Here is an 18,711-nt window from a genome sequence, read left to right on the forward strand (position 1 = left end):
GGTCACGGGGATCAGGACTGGGTCACAGGGATCAGGACTGGGTCACAGGGTTCGGGATTGGGTCACGGAAATAAGGACTGGGTCACGGGGATCAGGACAGGGTCGTGGGGATCAGGACTGGGTCATGGGAATCAAGACTGGATCACAGGGATCAGGACTGGGTCATGGGAATCAATACTGGGTCACGGGAAACAGGACTGGGTCATGGGAATCAGGACTAGGTCACAGGGATCAGGACTGTGTCACAGGGATAAGGACAGGGTCACAGAGATCAGGACTGGGTCACGGGGATCAGGACTGGGTCACAGGGATCAGGACGGGGTAACAGGGATAAGGACTGGGTCACGGGGATCAGGACAGTGTCAAGGGAATCAGGAATGGGTCACAGGGATCAGGACCGGGTCACAGGGATCAGGGCTGGGTCACTGGCATCAGGACTGGGTCACGGGGATCAGGACTGGGTCACAGGGATCAGGATTGGGTCACGGGGATCAGGACTGGGTCACGGGAATCAGGTCTGGGTCACGGTAATCTGGACTGGATCACAGGGAATCAGGGCAGGCTCACAGGGATCAGGAATAGGTCACAGGTATCAGGACTGGGTCTCAGGGATCAGGATTGGGTCACGGGGATCAGGACTGGGTCACAGGGATCAGGATTTTTTCACGGGGATCAGGATTGCGTCACGGGGATCAGGACTGGGTCACAGGGATCAGGACAGGGTCACAGGTATCAGGATTGGTTGACGGGGATCAGGACTGGGTCACAGGGATCAGTACTGGGTCACGGGGATCAAGGCACGGTCACGGGAATCTGGACTAGGTCACAGAGATCACGCCAGGCTCACAGGGATCAGGATTGAGTCACGGGAATCAGGACAGGGTCACGGGAATCAGGAATGTGTAACGGGAATCAAGACGAGGTCACAGGGATCAGGACAGGGTCACAGAGATCAGGATTGGGTCACAGGGATCATGACTGGATCACAGGGATCATGACTGGGTCACGGTAATCAGGGCAGGGTCACAGGGATCATGACTGGATCACAGGGATCAAGACTGGGTCACGGGAATCAGGGCAGGGTCATGGGAATCAGGGCAGGGTCACAGGGATCAGGACTGATCATGGAAATAAGGACTAGGTTACAGGGATCAGGAATGGGTCACGGGGTCAGGACTGGGTCACAGGGATCAGGACAGAGTCACAGGGTTCGGGACTGGGTCACAGGAATCAGGACTGGATCACGGGGATGAGGACAGGGTCACGGGGATCAGGACAGGGTCACGGGGATCAGGACTGGGTTACAGGGATCAGGCCAGGGTCACGGGGATCAGGACTGGGTCACAGGGATTCGGAGCAGGTGACAGGGATCAGTACTGAGTCTCGGGGATCAGGACTGGGCCACAGGGATCAGGACTTGGTCACCGGGATCAGGACTGTGTCTTGGGATAAGGACTGGGTCACAGGGATCAGGACTCGGTAACAGGGATCAGGACTGAGTCACGGGAATCTGGACTAGGTCACGGGGATCAGGACCAGGTCATGGGGATCAGGACGAGGTCACGGGGATCAGGACCAGGTCACGGGGATCAGAACGGGGTCATAGGATCAGGACAGGGTCACGGGGATCAGGACAAGGTCACAGGGATCAGGACTGTGTCACAGGGATCCGGACTGGGTCACCGGGATCAGGATTGGGTCACGTAGATCAGGACCAGGTCACGGGGATCAGGACCAGGTCACGGTAATCAGGACCAGGTCACGGGGATCAGGACTGGATCACAGGGATCAGGACCAGGTCACAGGGAATCAGGTCTGGGTCACGGGGATCAGGACAGTGTCACAGGAATCAGGATTGTGTCACAGGGATCAGGACTGGGTCACGGGGAGCAGGATTGGGTCACGGGGATCAGTATTGTGTCACGGTAATCAGGACTGCGTAACGGGGTTAAGGACTGGGTCACAGGGATCAGGACAGGGTCACGTGAATCAGGACAGGGTCACAGGGATCAGGACAGGGTCACAGGGATCAGGACTTGGTCACAGGGTTCCGGACAGGGTCACGGGGATCAGGATTGGGTCTCAGGGATCAGGACGGGGTCACAGGAATCAGGACTGGATCACGGGTTTCAGGATAAGGTAACAGGGATCAGGATTTCTTCACGGGGATCATGGCTGTGTCACAGAGATCAGGACAGGGTCACGGGGATCAGGATTGGGTCACGGGGATCAGGACTAGGTCACAGGGATCAGGACTGGGTCACAGGAATCAGGACTGGGTCACAGGGATCAGGACTGGGTCACAGGGTTCAGGACAGGGTCACAGGAATCAGGACTAGGTCACAGGGATCATGACTGGGTCACAGGAATCAGGACTGGGTCACAGGAATCAGGACTGGGTCACCGGGATCAGGACTGTGTCAAGGGAATCAGGACTGGGTCACGGGGATCAAGACTAGGTCACAGGAATCAGGACTGGGTCACAGGGATCAGGACTGGGTCACAGGGTTCAGGACAGGGTCACAGGAATCAGGACTAGGTCACAGGGATCATGACTGGGTCACAGGAATCAGGACTGGGTCACAGGAATCAGGACTGGGTCACCGGGTTCAGGACTGTGTCAAGGGAATCAGGATTGGGTCACGGGGATCAGGACTGGGTCACAGGCTTCAGGACTGGGTCACAGGGATCAGGACTGGGTCACAGGGTTCGGGACAGGGTCACAGGAATCAGGACTAGGTCACAGGGATCATGACTGGGTCACAGGGATCAGGACTGTGTCACAGGAATCAGGACTGGATCACGGGGATCAGGACTAGGTCACAGGGATCAGGACAGGGTCACGGGGATCAGGACTGGGTCACAGGGATCAGGACAGGGTCACAGGAATCAGGATTGGGTCACGGGAATCAGGACTGGGTCACAGGAATCAAGACTAGGTCACAGGGATCAGGACAGGGTCACATGGATTAGGATTAGGTCACAGGGATCAGTACTGAGTCACGGGGATCATGACTGGGTCACTGCGATCAGGACTTGGTCACTGGGATCAGGACTGTGTCTTGGGATAAGGACTGGGTCACAGGGATCAGGACTGGGTCACGGGAATCAGGACTAGGTCACGGGGATCAGGACCAGGTCATGGGGATCAGGACGAGGTCACGGGGATCAGGACCAGGTCACGGGGATCAGGACTGGGTCATGGGATCAGGACAGGGTCACGGGGATCAGGACTAGGTCACAATGATCAGGACTGGGTCACAGGGATCAGGATTGGGTCACGGGAATCAGGTCAGGGTCGCAGGGATCAGGTCAGGGTCACTGGGATCAGGACTTGGTCACAGGGCTCAGGACTTGGTCATAGGAATCAGGACTGGATCACGGGGATCAGTACTAGGTCACAGGGATCAGGATTTCTTCACGGGGATCATGACTGTGTCACAGAGATCAGGACAGGGTCACGGGGATCAGGACAGTGTCACGGGGATCAGGATTGGGTCACGGCGATCAGGATTGGGTCTCAGGGATCAGGACAGGGTCACGGGTATCAGGACTGGGTCACAGGGCTCGGGACTGGGTCATAGGAATCAGGACTGGGTCACAGGGATCCAGACAGGGTCATGGGGATCAGGATTGGGTCTCAGTGATCAGGACGGGGTCACGGGTATCAGGACTGGGTCACAGGGCTCGGGACTGGGTCACAGGAATCAGGACTGGATCACGGGGATCAGGACTGGGTCACAGGGATCAGGATTTCTTCATGGGGATCATGACTGTGTCACAGAGATCAGGACAGGGTCACGGGGATCAGGATTGGGTCACGGGGATCAGGACTGGGACACAGCGATCAGGATTGGGTCACGGGGATCAGGACTGGGTCACAGGGATCAGGACTGGGTCACAGGGTTCGGGATTGGGTCACGGAAATAAGGACTGGGTCACGGGGATCAGGACAGGGTCGTGGGGATCAGGACTGGGTCATGGGAATCAAGACTGGATCACAGGGATCAGGACTGGGTCATGGGAATCAATACTGGGTCACGGGAAACAGGACTGGGTCATGGGAATCAGGACTAGGTCACAGGGATCAGGACTGTGTCACAGGGATAAGGACAGGGTCACAGAGATCAGGACTGGGTCACGGGGATCAGGACTGGGTCACAGGGATCAGGACGGGGTAACAGGGATAAGGACTGGGTCACGGGGATCAGGACAGTGTCAAGGGAATCAGGAATGGGTCACAGGGATCAGGACCGGGTCACAGGGATCAGGGCTGGGTCACTGGCATCAGGACTGGGTCACGGGGATCAGGACTGGGTCACAGGGATCAGGATTGGGTCACGGGGATCAGGACTGGGTCACGGGAATCAGGTCTGGGTCACGGTAATCTGGACTGGATCACAGGGAATCAGGGCAGGCTCACAGGGATCAGGAATAGGTCACAGGTATCAGGACTGGGTCACAGGGATCAGGACAGAGTCACAGGGTTCGGGACTGGGTCACAGGGATCAGGACTGGATCACGGGGATGAGGACAGGGTCACGGGGATCAGGACAGGGTCACGGGGATCAGGACTGGGTTACAGGGATCAGGCCAGGGTCACGGGGATCAGGACTGGGTCACAGGGATTCGGAGCAGGTGACAGGGATCAGTACTGAGTCTCGGGGATCAGGACTGGGCCACAGGGATCAGGACTTGGTCACCGGGATCAGGACTGTGTCTTGGGATAAGGACTGGGTCACAGGGATCAGGACTCGGTAACAGGGATCAGGACTGAGTCACGGGAATCTGGACTAGGTCACGGGGATCAGGACCAGGTCATGGGGATCAGGACGAGGTCACGGGGATCAGGACCAGGTCACGGGGATCAGAACGGGGTCATAGGATCAGGACAGGGTCACGGGGATCAGGACAAGGTCACAGGGATCAGGACTGTGTCACAGGGATCCGGACTGGGTCACCGGGATCAGGATTGGGTCACGTAGATCAGGACCAGGTCACGGGGATCAGGACCAGGTCACGGTAATCAGGACCAGGTCACGGGGATCAGGACTGGATCACAGGGATCAGGACCAGGTCACAGGGAATCAGGTCTGGGTCACGGGGATCAGGACAGTGTCACAGGAATCAGGATTGTGTCACAGGGATCAGGACTGGGTCACGGGGAGCAGGATTGGGTCACGGGGATCAGTATTGTGTCACGGTAATCAGGACTGCGTAACGGGGTTAAGGACTGGGTCACAGGGATCAGGACAGGGTCACGTGAATCAGGACAGGGTCACAGGGATCAGGACAGGGTCACAGGGATCAGGACTTGGTCACAGGGTTCCGGACAGGGTCACGGGGATCAGGATTGGGTCTCAGGGATCAGGACGGGGTCACAGGAATCAGGACTGGATCACGGGTTTCAGGATAAGGTAACAGGGATCAGGATTTCTTCACGGGGATCATGGCTGTGTCACAGAGATCAGGACAGGGTCACGGGGATCAGGATTGGGTCACGGGGATCAGGACTAGGTCACAGGGATCAGGACTGGGTCACAGGAATCAGGACTGGGTCACAGGGATCAGGACTGGGTCACAGGGTTCAGGACAGGGTCACAGGAATCAGGACTAGGTCACAGGGATCATGACTGGGTCACAGGAATCAGGACTGGGTCACAGGAATCAGGACTGGGTCACCGGGATCAGGACTGTGTCAAGGGAATCAGGACTGGGTCACGGGGATCAAGACTAGGTCACAGGAATCAGGACTGGGTCACAGGGATCAGGACTGGGTCACAGGGTTCAGGACAGGGTCACAGGAATCAGGACTAGGTCACAGGGATCATGACTGGGTCACAGGAATCAGGACTGGGTCACAGGAATCAGGACTGGGTCACCGGGTTCAGGACTGTGTCAAGGGAATCAGGATTGGGTCACGGGGATCAGGACTGGGTCACAGGCTTCAGGACTGGGTCACAGGGATCAGGACTGGGTCACAGGGTTCGGGACAGGGTCACAGGAATCAGGACTAGGTCACAGGGATCATGACTGGGTCACAGGGATCAGGACTGTGTCACAGGAATCAGGACTGGATCACGGGGATCAGGACTAGGTCACAGGGATCAGGACAGGGTCACGGGGATCAGGACTGGGTCACAGGGATCAGGACAGGGTCACAGGAATCAGGATTGGGTCACGGGAATCAGGACTGGGTCACAGGAATCAAGACTAGGTCACAGGGATCAGGACAGGGTCACATGGATTAGGATTAGGTCACAGGGATCAGTACTGAGTCACGGGGATCATGACTGGGTCACTGCGATCAGGACTTGGTCACTGGGATCAGGACTGTGTCTTGGGATAAGGACTGGGTCACAGGGATCAGGACTGGGTCACGGGAATCAGGACTAGGTCACGGGGATCAGGACCAGGTCATGGGGATCAGGACGAGGTCACGGGGATCAGGACCAGGTCACGGGGATCAGGACTGGGTCATGGGATCAGGACAGGGTCACGGGGATCAGGACTAGGTCACAATGATCAGGACTGGGTCACAGGGATCAGGATTGGGTCACGGGAATCAGGTCAGGGTCGCAGGGATCAGGTCAGGGTCACTGGGATCAGGACTTGGTCACAGGGCTCAGGACTTGGTCATAGGAATCAGGACTGGATCACGGGGATCAGTACTAGGTCACAGGGATCAGGATTTCTTCACGGGGATCATGACTGTGTCACAGAGATCAGGACAGGGTCACGGGGATCAGGACAGTGTCACGGGGATCAGGATTGGGTCACGGCGATCAGGATTGGGTCTCAGGGATCAGGACAGGGTCACGGGTATCAGGACTGGGTCACAGGGCTCGGGACTGGGTCATAGGAATCAGGACTGGGTCACAGGGATCCAGACAGGGTCATGGGGATCAGGATTGGGTCTCAGTGATCAGGACGGGGTCACGGGTATCAGGACTGGGTCACAGGGCTCGGGACTGGGTCACAGGAATCAGGACTGGATCACGGGGATCAGGACTGGGTCACAGGGATCAGGATTTCTTCATGGGGATCATGACTGTGTCACAGAGATCAGGACAGGGTCACGGGGATCAGGATTGGGTCACGGGGATCAGGACTGGGACACAGCGATCAGGATTGGGTCACGGGGATCAGGACTGGGTCACAGGGATCAGGACTGGGTCACAGGGTTCGGGATTGGGTCACGGAAATAAGGACTGGGTCACGGGGATCAGGACAGGGTCGTGGGGATCAGGACTGGGTCATGGGAATCAAGACTGGATCACAGGGATCAGGACTGGGTCATGGGAATCAATACTGGGTCACGGGAAACAGGACTGGGTCATGGGAATCAGGACTAGGTCACAGGGATCAGGACTGTGTCACAGGGATAAGGACAGGGTCACAGAGATCAGGACTGGGTCACGGGGATCAGGACTGGGTCACAGGGATCAGGACGGGGTAACAGGGATAAGGACTGGGTCACGGGGATCAGGACAGTGTCAAGGGAATCAGGAATGGGTCACAGGGATCAGGACCGGGTCACAGGGATCAGGGCTGGGTCACTGGCATCAGGACTGGGTCACGGGGATCAGGACTGGGTCACAGGGATCAGGATTGGGTCACGGGGATCAGGACTGGGTCACGGGAATCAGGTCTGGGTCACGGTAATCTGGACTGGATCACAGGGAATCAGGGCAGGCTCACAGGGATCAGGAATAGGTCACAGGTATCAGGACTGGGTCTCAGGGATCAGGATTGGGTCACGGGGATCAGGACTGGGTCACAGGGATCAGGATTTTTTCACGGGGATCAGAATTGCGTCACGGGGATCAGGACTGGGTCACAGGGATCAGGACAGGGTCACAGGTATCAGGATTGGTTGACGGGGATCAGGACTGGGTCACAGGGATCAGTACTGGGTCACGGGGATCAAGGCACGGTCACGGGAATCTGGACTAGGTCACAGAGATCACGCCAGGCTCACAGGGATCAGGATTGAGTCACGGGAATCAGGACAGGGTCACGGGAATCAGGAATGTGTAACGGGAATCAAGACGAGGTCACAGGGATCAGGACAGGGTCACAGAGATCAGGATTGGGTCACAGGGATCATGACTGGATCACAGGGATCATGACTGGGTCACGGTAATCAGGGCAGGGTCACAGGGATCATGACTGGATCACAGGGATCAAGACTGGGTCACGGGAATCAGGGCAGGGTCATGGGAATCAGGGCAGGGTCACAGGGATCAGGACTGATCATGGAAATAAGGACTAGGTCACAGGGATCAGGAATGGGTCACGGGGTCAGGACTGGGTCACAGGGATCAGGACAGAGTCACAGGGTTCGGGACTGGGTCACAGGGATCAGGACTGGATCACGGGGATGAGGACAGGGTCACGGGGATCAGGACAGGGTCACGGGGATCAGGACTGGGTTACAGGGATCAGGCCAGGGTCACGGGGATCAGGACTGGGTCACAGGGATTCGGAGCAGGTGACAGGGATCAGTACTGAGTCTCGGGGATCAGGACTGGGCCACAGGGATCAGGACTTGGTCACCGGGATCAGGACTGTGTCTTGGGATAAGGACTGGGTCACAGGGATCAGGACTCGGTAACAGGGATCAGGACTGAGTCACGGGAATCTGGACTAGGTCACGGGGATCAGGACCAGGTCATGGGGATCAGGACGAGGTCACGGGGATCAGGACCAGGTCACGGGGATCAGAACGGGGTCATAGGATCAGGACAGGGTCACGGGGATCAGGACAAGGTCACAGGGATCAGGACTGTGTCACAGGGATCCGGACTGGGTCACCGGGATCAGGATTGGGTCACGTAGATCAGGACCAGGTCACGGGGATCAGGACCAGGTCACGGTAATCAGGACCAGGTCACGGGGATCAGGACTGGATCACAGGGATCAGGACCAGGTCACAGGGAATCAGGTCTGGGTCACGGGGATCAGGACAGTGTCACAGGAATCAGGATTGTGTCACAGGGATCAGGACTGGGTCACGGGGAGCAGGATTGGGTCACGGGGATCAGTATTGTGTCACGGTAATCAGGACTGCGTAACGGGGTTAAGGACTGGGTCACAGGGATCAGGACAGGGTCACGTGAATCAGGACAGGGTCACAGGGATCAGGACAGGGTCACAGGGATCAGGACTTGGTCACAGGGTTCCGGACAGGGTCACGGGGATCAGGATTGGGTCTCAGGGATCAGGACGGGGTCACAGGAATCAGGACTGGATCACGGGTTTCAGGATAAGGTAACAGGGATCAGGATTTCTTCACGGGGATCATGGCTGTGTCACAGAGATCAGGACAGGGTCACGGGGATCAGGATTGGGTCACGGGGATCAGGACTAGGTCACAGGGATCAGGACTGGGTCACAGGAATCAGGACTGGGTCACAGGGATCAGGACTGGGTCACAGGGTTCAGGACAGGGTCACAGGAATCAGGACTAGGTCACAGGGATCATGACTGGGTCACAGGAATCAGGACTGGGTCACAGGAATCAGGACTGGGTCACCGGGATCAGGACTGTGTCAAGGGAATCAGGACTGGGTCACGGGGATCAAGACTAGGTCACAGGAATCAGGACTGGGTCACAGGGATCAGGACTGGGTCACAGGGTTCAGGACAGGGTCACAGGAATCAGGACTAGGTCACAGGGATCATGACTGGGTCACAGGAATCAGGACTGGGTCACAGGAATCAGGACTGGGTCACCGGGTTCAGGACTGTGTCAAGGGAATCAGGATTGGGTCACGGGGATCAGGACTGGGTCACAGGCTTCAGGACTGGGTCACAGGGATCAGGACTGGGTCACAGGGTTCGGGACAGGGTCACAGGAATCAGGACTAGGTCACAGGGATCATGACTGGGTCACAGGGATCAGGACTGGGTCACAGGAATCAGGACTGGATCACGGGGATCAGGACTAGGTCACAGGGATCAGGACAGGGTCACGGGGATCAGGACTGGGTCACAGGGATCAGGACAGGGTCACAGGAATCAGGATTGGGTCACGGGAATCAGGACTGGGTCACAGGAATCAAGACTAGGTCACAGGGATCAGGACAGGGTCACATGGATTAGGATTAGGTCACAGGGATCAGTACTGAGTCACGGGGATCATGACTGGGTCACTGCGATCAGGACTTGGTCACTGGGATCAGGACTGTGTCTTGGGATAAGGACTGGGTCACAGGGATCAGGACTGGGTCACGGGAATCAGGACTAGGTCACGGGGATCAGGACCAGGTCATGGGGATCAGGACGAGGTCACGGGGATCAGGACCAGGTCACGGGGATCAGGACTGGGTCATGGGATCAGGACAGGGTCACGGGGATCAGGACTAGGTCACAATGATCAGGACTGGGTCACAGGGATCAGGATTGGGTCACGGGAATCAGGTCAGGGTCGCAGGGATCAGGTCAGGGTCACTGGGATCAGGACTTGGTCACAGGGCTCAGGACTTGGTCATAGGAATCAGGACTGGATCACGGGGATCAGTACTAGGTCACAGGGATCAGGATTTCTTCACGGGGATCATGACTGTGTCACAGAGATCAGGACAGGGTCACGGGGATCAGGACAGTGTCACGGGGATCAGGATTGGGTCACGGCGATCAGGATTGGGTCTCAGGGATCAGGACAGGGTCACGGGTATCAGGACTGGGTCACAGGGCTCGGGACTGGGTCATAGGAATCAGGACTGGGTCACAGGGATCCAGACAGGGTCATGGGGATCAGGATTGGGTCTCAGTGATCAGGACGGGGTCACGGGTATCAGGACTGGGTCACAGGGCTCGGGACTGGGTCACAGGAATCAGGACTGGATCACGGGGATCAGGACTGGGTCACAGGGATCAGGATTTCTTCATGGGGATCATGACTGTGTCACAGAGATCAGGACAGGGTCACGGGGATCAGGATTGGGTCACGGGGATCAGGACTGGGACACAGCGATCAGGATTGGGTCACGGGGATCAGGACTGGGTCACAGGGATCAGGACTGGGTCACAGGGTTCGGGATTGGGTCACGGAAATAAGGACTGGGTCACGGGGATCAGGACAGGGTCGTGGGGATCAGGACTGGGTCATGGGAATCAAGACTGGATCACAGGGATCAGGACTGGGTCATGGGAATCAATACTGGGTCACGGGAAACAGGACTGGGTCATGGGAATCAGGACTAGGTCACAGGGATCAGGACTGTGTCACAGGGATAAGGACAGGGTCACAGAGATCAGGACTGGGTCACGGGGATCAGGACTGGGTCACAGGGATCAGGACGGGGTAACAGGGATAAGGACTGGGTCACGGGGATCAGGACAGTGTCAAGGGAATCAGGAATGGGTCACAGGGATCAGGACCGGGTCACAGGGATCAGGGCTGGGTCACTGGCATCAGGACTGGGTCACGGGGATCAGGACTGGGTCACAGGGATCAGGATTGGGTCACGGGGATCAGGACTGGGTCACGGGAATCAGGTCTGGGTCACGGTAATCTGGACTGGATCACAGGGAATCAGGGCAGGCTCACAGGGATCAGGAATAGGTCACAGGTATCAGGACTGGGTCTCAGGGATCAGGATTGGGTCACGGGGATCAGGACTGGGTCACAGGGATCAGGATTTTTTCACGGGGATCAGAATTGCGTCACGGGGATCAGGACTGGGTCACAGGGATCAGGACAGGGTCACAGGTATCAGGATTGGTTGACGGGGATCAGGACTGGGTCACAGGGATCAGTACTGGGTCACGGGGATCAAGGCACGGTCACGGGAATCTGGACTAGGTCACAGAGATCACGCCAGGCTCACAGGGATCAGGATTGAGTCACGGGAATCAGGACAGGGTCACGGGAATCAGGAATGTGTAACGGGAATCAAGACGAGGTCACAGGGATCAGGACAGGGTCACAGAGATCAGGATTGGGTCACAGGGATCATGACTGGATCACAGGGATCATGACTGGGTCACGGTAATCAGGGCAGGGTCACAGGGATCATGACTGGATCACAGGGATCAAGACTGGGTCACGGGAATCAGGGCAGGGTCATGGGAATCAGGGCAGGGTCACAGGGATCAGGACTGATCATGGAAATAAGGACTAGGTCACAGGGATCAGGAATGGGTCACGGGGTCAGGACTGGGTCACAGGGATCAGGACAGAGTCACAGGGTTCGGGACTGGGTCACAGGGATCAGGACTGGATCACGGGGATGAGGACAGGGTCACGGGGATCAGGACAGGGTCACGGGGATCAGGACTGGGTTACAGGGATCAGGCCAGGGTCACGGGGATCAGGACTGGGTCACAGGGATTCGGAGCAGGTGACAGGGATCAGTACTGAGTCTCGGGGATCAGGACTGGGCCACAGGGATCAGGACTTGGTCACCGGGATCAGGACTGTGTCTTGGGATAAGGACTGGGTCACAGGGATCAGGACTCGGTAACAGGGATCAGGACTGAGTCACGGGAATCTGGACTAGGTCACGGGGATCAGGACCAGGTCATGGGGATCAGGACGAGGTCACGGGGATCAGGACCAGGTCACGGGGATCAGAACGGGGTCATAGGATCAGGACAGGGTCACGGGGATCAGGACAAGGTCACAGGGATCAGGACTGTGTCACAGGGATCCGGACTGGGTCACCGGGATCAGGATTGGGTCACGTAGATCAGGACCAGGTCACGGGGATCAGGACCAGGTCACGGTAATCAGGACCAGGTCACGGGGATCAGGACTGGATCACAGGGATCAGGACCAGGTCACAGGGAATCAGGTCTGGGTCACGGGGATCAGGACAGTGTCACAGGAATCAGGATTGTGTCACAGGGATCAGGACTGGGTCACGGGGAGCAGGATTGGGTCACGGGGATCAGTATTGTGTCACGGTAATCAGGACTGCGTAACGGGGTTAAGGACTGGGTCACAGGGATCAGGACAGGGTCACGTGAATCAGGACAGGGTCACAGGGATCAGGACAGGGTCACAGGGATCAGGACTTGGTCACAGGGTTCCGGACAGGGTCACGGGGATCAGGATTGGGTCTCAGGGATCAGGACGGGGTCACAGGAATCAGGACTGGATCACGGGTTTCAGGATAAGGTAACAGGGATCAGGATTTCTTCACGGGGATCATGGCTGTGTCACAGAGATCAGGACAGGGTCACGGGGATCAGGATTGGGTCACAGGGATCAGGACTAGGTCACAGGGATCAGGACTGGGTCACAGGAATCAGGACTGGGTCACAGGGATCAGGACTGGGTCACAGGGTTCAGGACAGGGTCACAGGAATCAGGACTAGGTCACAGGGATCATGACTGGGTCACAGGAATCAGGACTGGGTCACAGGAATCAGGACTGGGTCACCGGGATCAGGACTGTGTCAAGGGAATCAGGACTGGGTCACGGGGATCAAGACTAGGTCACAGGAATCAGGACTGGGTCACAGGGATCAGGACTGGGTCACAGGGTTCAGGACAGGGTCACAGGAATCAGGACTAGGTCACAGGGATCATGACTGGGTCACAGGAATCAGGACTGGGTCACAGGAATCAGGACTGGGTCACAGGAATCAGGACTGGGTCACAGGGATCAGGACGGGGTCACAGGGTTCGGGACAGGGTCACAGGAATCAGGACTGGGTCACAGGGATCAGGACTGGGTCACCGGGTTCAGGACTGTGTCAAGGGAATCAGGATTGGGTCACGGGGATCAGGACTGGGTCACAGGCTTCAGGACTGGGTCACAGGGATCAGGACTGGGTCACAGGGTTCGGGACAGGGTCACAGGAATCAGGACTAGGTCACAGGGATCATGACTGGGTCACAGGGATCAGGACTGTGTCACAGGAATCAGGACAGGGTCACAGGGATAAGGACTGGGTCACAGGGATCAGGACTGGGTCACGGGGATCAGGGCAGGGTCACGGGAATCTGGTCTAGGTCACAGGGATCACGCCAGGGTCACAGGGATCAGGATTGGGTCACAGGAATCAGGACTGGGTCACAGGAATCACGACTCTGTCACGGGAATCAGGAATGTGTAACGGGAATCAAGACTAGGTCACAGGGATCAGGACAGGGTCACAGGGATCAGGATTGGGTTACAGGGATCATGACTGGATCACAGGGATCATGACTGGGTCACGGGAATCAGGACTGGGTCAAAGGGATCAGGACTTGGTCACGGATGACAGAACTGTGTTTCAGTGATCAGGACAGGGTTACAGGGTTCGGGACTGGGACACAGGAATCAGGACTGGGTCACGGTATTCTGGACTGGTTCACAGGGAATCAGGGCAGGGTCACAGGGATCAGGACTGGGTCACAGGGATCAGGATTGGTTCACGGGGATCAGGATTGGGTCACGGGGATCAGGACTGGTTCACGGGTTCAGTACTAGGTCGCAGGTATCAGGATTGTTTCACAGGGATCAGAACTGGGTCACGGGGATCAGGACTGGGTCCCGGGAATAAGGACTGCGTAACAGGGTTAAGGACTGGGTCACAGGGATCAGGACAGTGTCACGCGAATCAGGACAGGGTCACAGGGATCAGGACAGGGTCACAGGGATCAGGACTTGGTCACAGGGCTCGGGACTGGGTCATAGGAATCAGGACTGGGTCACAGGGATCACGACAGTGTCACGGGGATCTGGAAAGGGTCGCGGGGATCAGGACTGGGTCACAGGAATCAGGAATGGGCCACAGGGATCAGGACAGGGTCACGCGAATCAGGACAGGGTCACAGGGATCAGGACAGGGTCACAGGGATCAGGACTTGGTCACAGGGCTCGGGACTGGGTCATAGGAATCAGGACTGGGTCACAGGGATCACGACAGTGTCACGGGGATCTGGAAAGGGTCGCGGGGATCAGGACTGGGTCACAGGGATCAGGACTGGGCCACAGGGATCAGGACCGGGTCACGGGAATCAGGATTGGTTCCCGGGAATCAGGACTGGGTCACGGGGACCAGCACTGGGTCACGGGATTCAGGACTGGGTCACGGTAATCTGGACTGGTTCACAGGGAATCAGGGCAGGGTCACAGGGATCAGGACTGGGTCACAGGGATCAGGATTGGTTCACGGGGATCAGGATTGGGTCACGGGGATCAGGACTGGGTCACGGGTTCAGGACTAGGTCGCAGGTATCAGGATTGTTTCACAGGGATCAGGACTGGGTCACGGGGATCAGGACTGGGTCACAGGAATCAAGACTAGGTCACAGGGATCAAGACAGGGTCACAGGGATTAGGATTAGGTCACAGGGATCAGGACTCAGTCACGGGGATCAGGACTGTGTCTTGGGATAAGGACTGGATCACAGGAATCACGACTGGGTCACAGGGATCAGGACTGGGTCACGGGGATCAGGACTGGGTCACTGGGTTCGGGACTGGGTCACAGGAATCAGGACTAAGTCACAGGGATCATGAGTGGGTCACAGGGATCAGGACTGGGTCACAGGAATCAGGACTGGATCACGGGGATCAGGACTAGGTCACAGGGATCAGGACAGGGTCACGGGGATCAGGACTGGGTCACAGGGATCAGGACTGGGCCACAGGGATCAGGACCGGGTCACGGGAATCAGGATTGGTTCCCGGGAATCAGGACTGGGTCACGGGGATCAGCACTGGGTCACGGGAATCAGGACTGGGTCACAGGGATAAGGACTGGGTCACGGGAATCAGGACTGGGTTACGGTAATCTGGACTGGTTCTCAGGGAATCAGGGCAGGGTCACAGGGATCAGGACTGGGTCACAGGGATCAGGATTGGTTCCCGGGGATCAGGATTGGGTCACGGGGATCAGGACTGGGTCACGGGTTCAGGACTAGGTCGCAGGTATCAGGATTGTTTCACAGGGATCAGAACTGGGTCACGGGGATCAGGACTGGGTCCCGGGAATCAGGACTGCGTAACAGGGTTAAGGACTGGGTCACAGGGATCAGGACAGGGTCACGCGAATCAGGACAGGGTCACAGGGATCAGGACAGTGTCACGGGGATCTGGACAGTGTCGCGCGGATCAGGACTGGGTTACGGGAATCTGGACTGGATCACAGGGATCAGGACTTGGTCACAGGGCTCGGGACTGGGTCATAGGAATCAGGACTGGGTCACAGGGATCACGACAGTGTCACGGGGATCTGGACAGGGCCGCGGGGATCAGGACTGTGTTACGGGAATCTGGACTGGATCACAGGGATCAGGACTAGGTCACAGGGATCAGGACTGTGTCACAGGGATCAGGACTGGGTCAAGGGAATCAGGACTGTGTCAAGGGAATCAGGACTGGGTCACATGGATCAGGACTGGGTCACAGGGATCAGGATTGGGTCACGGGGATCAGGATTGGGTCCCGGGAATCAGGACTGGGTCACAGGGATCAGGACTGGGTCATGGGAATCAAGACTGGATCACAGGGATCAGGACTGGGTCACGGGAATCAAGACTGGGTCACGGGAAACAGGACTGGGTCACGGGAATCAGGACTGGCTCACAGGGATCAGGACGAGGTCACAGGGATCAGGATTGGGTTACAGGGATCAAGAAGGGGTCATGGGAATCAGTACTGGGTCACTGGGATCAGGACAGGGTCACAGGAATCAGGATTGGGTCACAGGGATCAAGAAGTGTTAACGGGAATCAGGACTGTGTCACTGGGATCAGGACTGGGTCACGGGGGTCAGGATTGGGTCACGGGGATCAGGACAGGGTCACGGGGATCAGGACTGGGTCACAGGGATCAGGACTGTACCACAGGGATCAGGACCGGGTCACGGGGATCAGGATTGGGTCCCGGGAATCAGGACTGGGGCACGGGGATCAGGACTGGGTCACGGTAATCAGGACTGGGTCACAGGGAATCAGGGCAGGGTCACAGCGATCAGGACTGGGTCACAGGGATCAGGATTGGTTCACGGGGATCAGGATTGGGTCACGGGGATCAGGACCAGGTCACGGGGATCAGGACTGGGTCATGGGATCAGGACTGGGTAACCGGGATCAGGATTGGGCCTCAGGGTTTGGGACTGGGACACAGGAATCAGGACTGGATCACGGGGATCAGGACAGGGTCACGGGGATCAGGACAGGGTCACGGGGATCAGGATTGGGTCAAAGGGATCAGGACTTGGTCACGGATGTCAGAACTGTGTTTCAGGGATCAGGACAGGGTTACAGGGTTCGGGACTGGGACACAGGAATCAGGACTGGATCACGGGGATCAGGACAGGGTCACGGGGATAAGGACTGGGTCACAGGAATCAAGACTAGGTCACAGGGATCAGTACTGGGTCACGGGGATCAGGACTGGGTCACAGGAATCAAGACTAGGTCACAGGGATCAGGCCAGGGTCACAGGGATCAGGATTGGGTCACGGGAATCAGGACTGGGTCACAGGAATCAAGACTAGGTCACTGGGATCAGGACTGGGTCACAGGGATCAGGACTGGGTCACAGGGATCAGGACTGGGTCACGGGAATCAGGACTAGGTCACGGGGATCAGGACCAGGTCATGGGGATCAGGACGAGGTCATGGGATCAGGACAGGGTCACGTGAATAAGGACCAGGTCACAGGGATCAGGACTGGGTCACAGGGGTCAGGACTGTGTCACCGGGATCAGGATTGGGTCACGTGGATCAGGACCAGTTCACGGCGATCAGGACGAGGTCACGGTAATCAGGACCAGGTCACGGGGATCAGGACTGGGTCACGGGTTCAGGACCAGGTCACGGGGATCAGGACCAGGTCACGGGGATCAGGACTGGATCATGGGATCAGGACTGGGTAACCGGGATCAGGATTGGGCCTCAGGGTTCTGGACTGGGACACAGGAATCAGGACTGGAACACGGGGATCAGGACAGGGTCACGGGGATCAGGACAGGGTCACGGGGATCAGGATTGGGTCACGGGGATCAGGACTGGGTCACAGGGATCAGGATTGGTTCACAGGAATCAGGACTGGATCACGGGGATCAGGACTGGGTCACGGGAATCAAGACTGGGTCACGGGAAACAGGACTGGGTCACGGGAATCAGGACTGGCTCACAGGGATCAGGACGAGGTCACAGGGATCAGGATTGGGTTACAGGGATCAAGAAGGGGTCACGGGAATCAGTACTGGGTCACTGGGATCAGGACTGGGTCACAGGAATCAGGATTGGGTCACAGGGATCAAGAAGGGTTAACGGGAATCAGGACTGTGTCACTGTGATCAGGACTGGGTCACGGGGATCAGGACTGGGTCACAGGGATCAGGACTGGGCCACAGGGATAAGGACTGGGTCACGGGGATCAGGATTGGGTCACGGGGATCAGGACAGGGTCACGGGGATCAGGACTGGGTCACAGGGATCAGGACTGTACCACAGGGATCAGGACCGGGTCACGGGGATCAGGATTGGGTCCCGGGAATCAGGACTGGGGCACGGGGATCAGGACTGGGTCACGGTAATCAGGACTGGGTCACAGGGAATCAGGGCAGGGTCACAGCGATCAGGACTGGGTCACAGGGATCAGGATTGGTTCACGGGGATCAGGATTGGGTCACGGGGATCAGGACCAGGTCACGGGGATCAGGACTGGGTCATGGGATCAGGACTGGGTAACCGGGATCAGGATTGGGCCTCAGGGTTTGGGACTGGGACACAGGAATCAGGACTGGATCACG

This window comes from Chiloscyllium punctatum, chromosome 20, assembly GCF_047496795.1.
Source record: "Chiloscyllium punctatum isolate Juve2018m chromosome 20, sChiPun1.3, whole genome shotgun sequence".
NCBI lineage: Eukaryota > Metazoa > Chordata > Chondrichthyes > Orectolobiformes > Hemiscylliidae > Chiloscyllium > Chiloscyllium punctatum.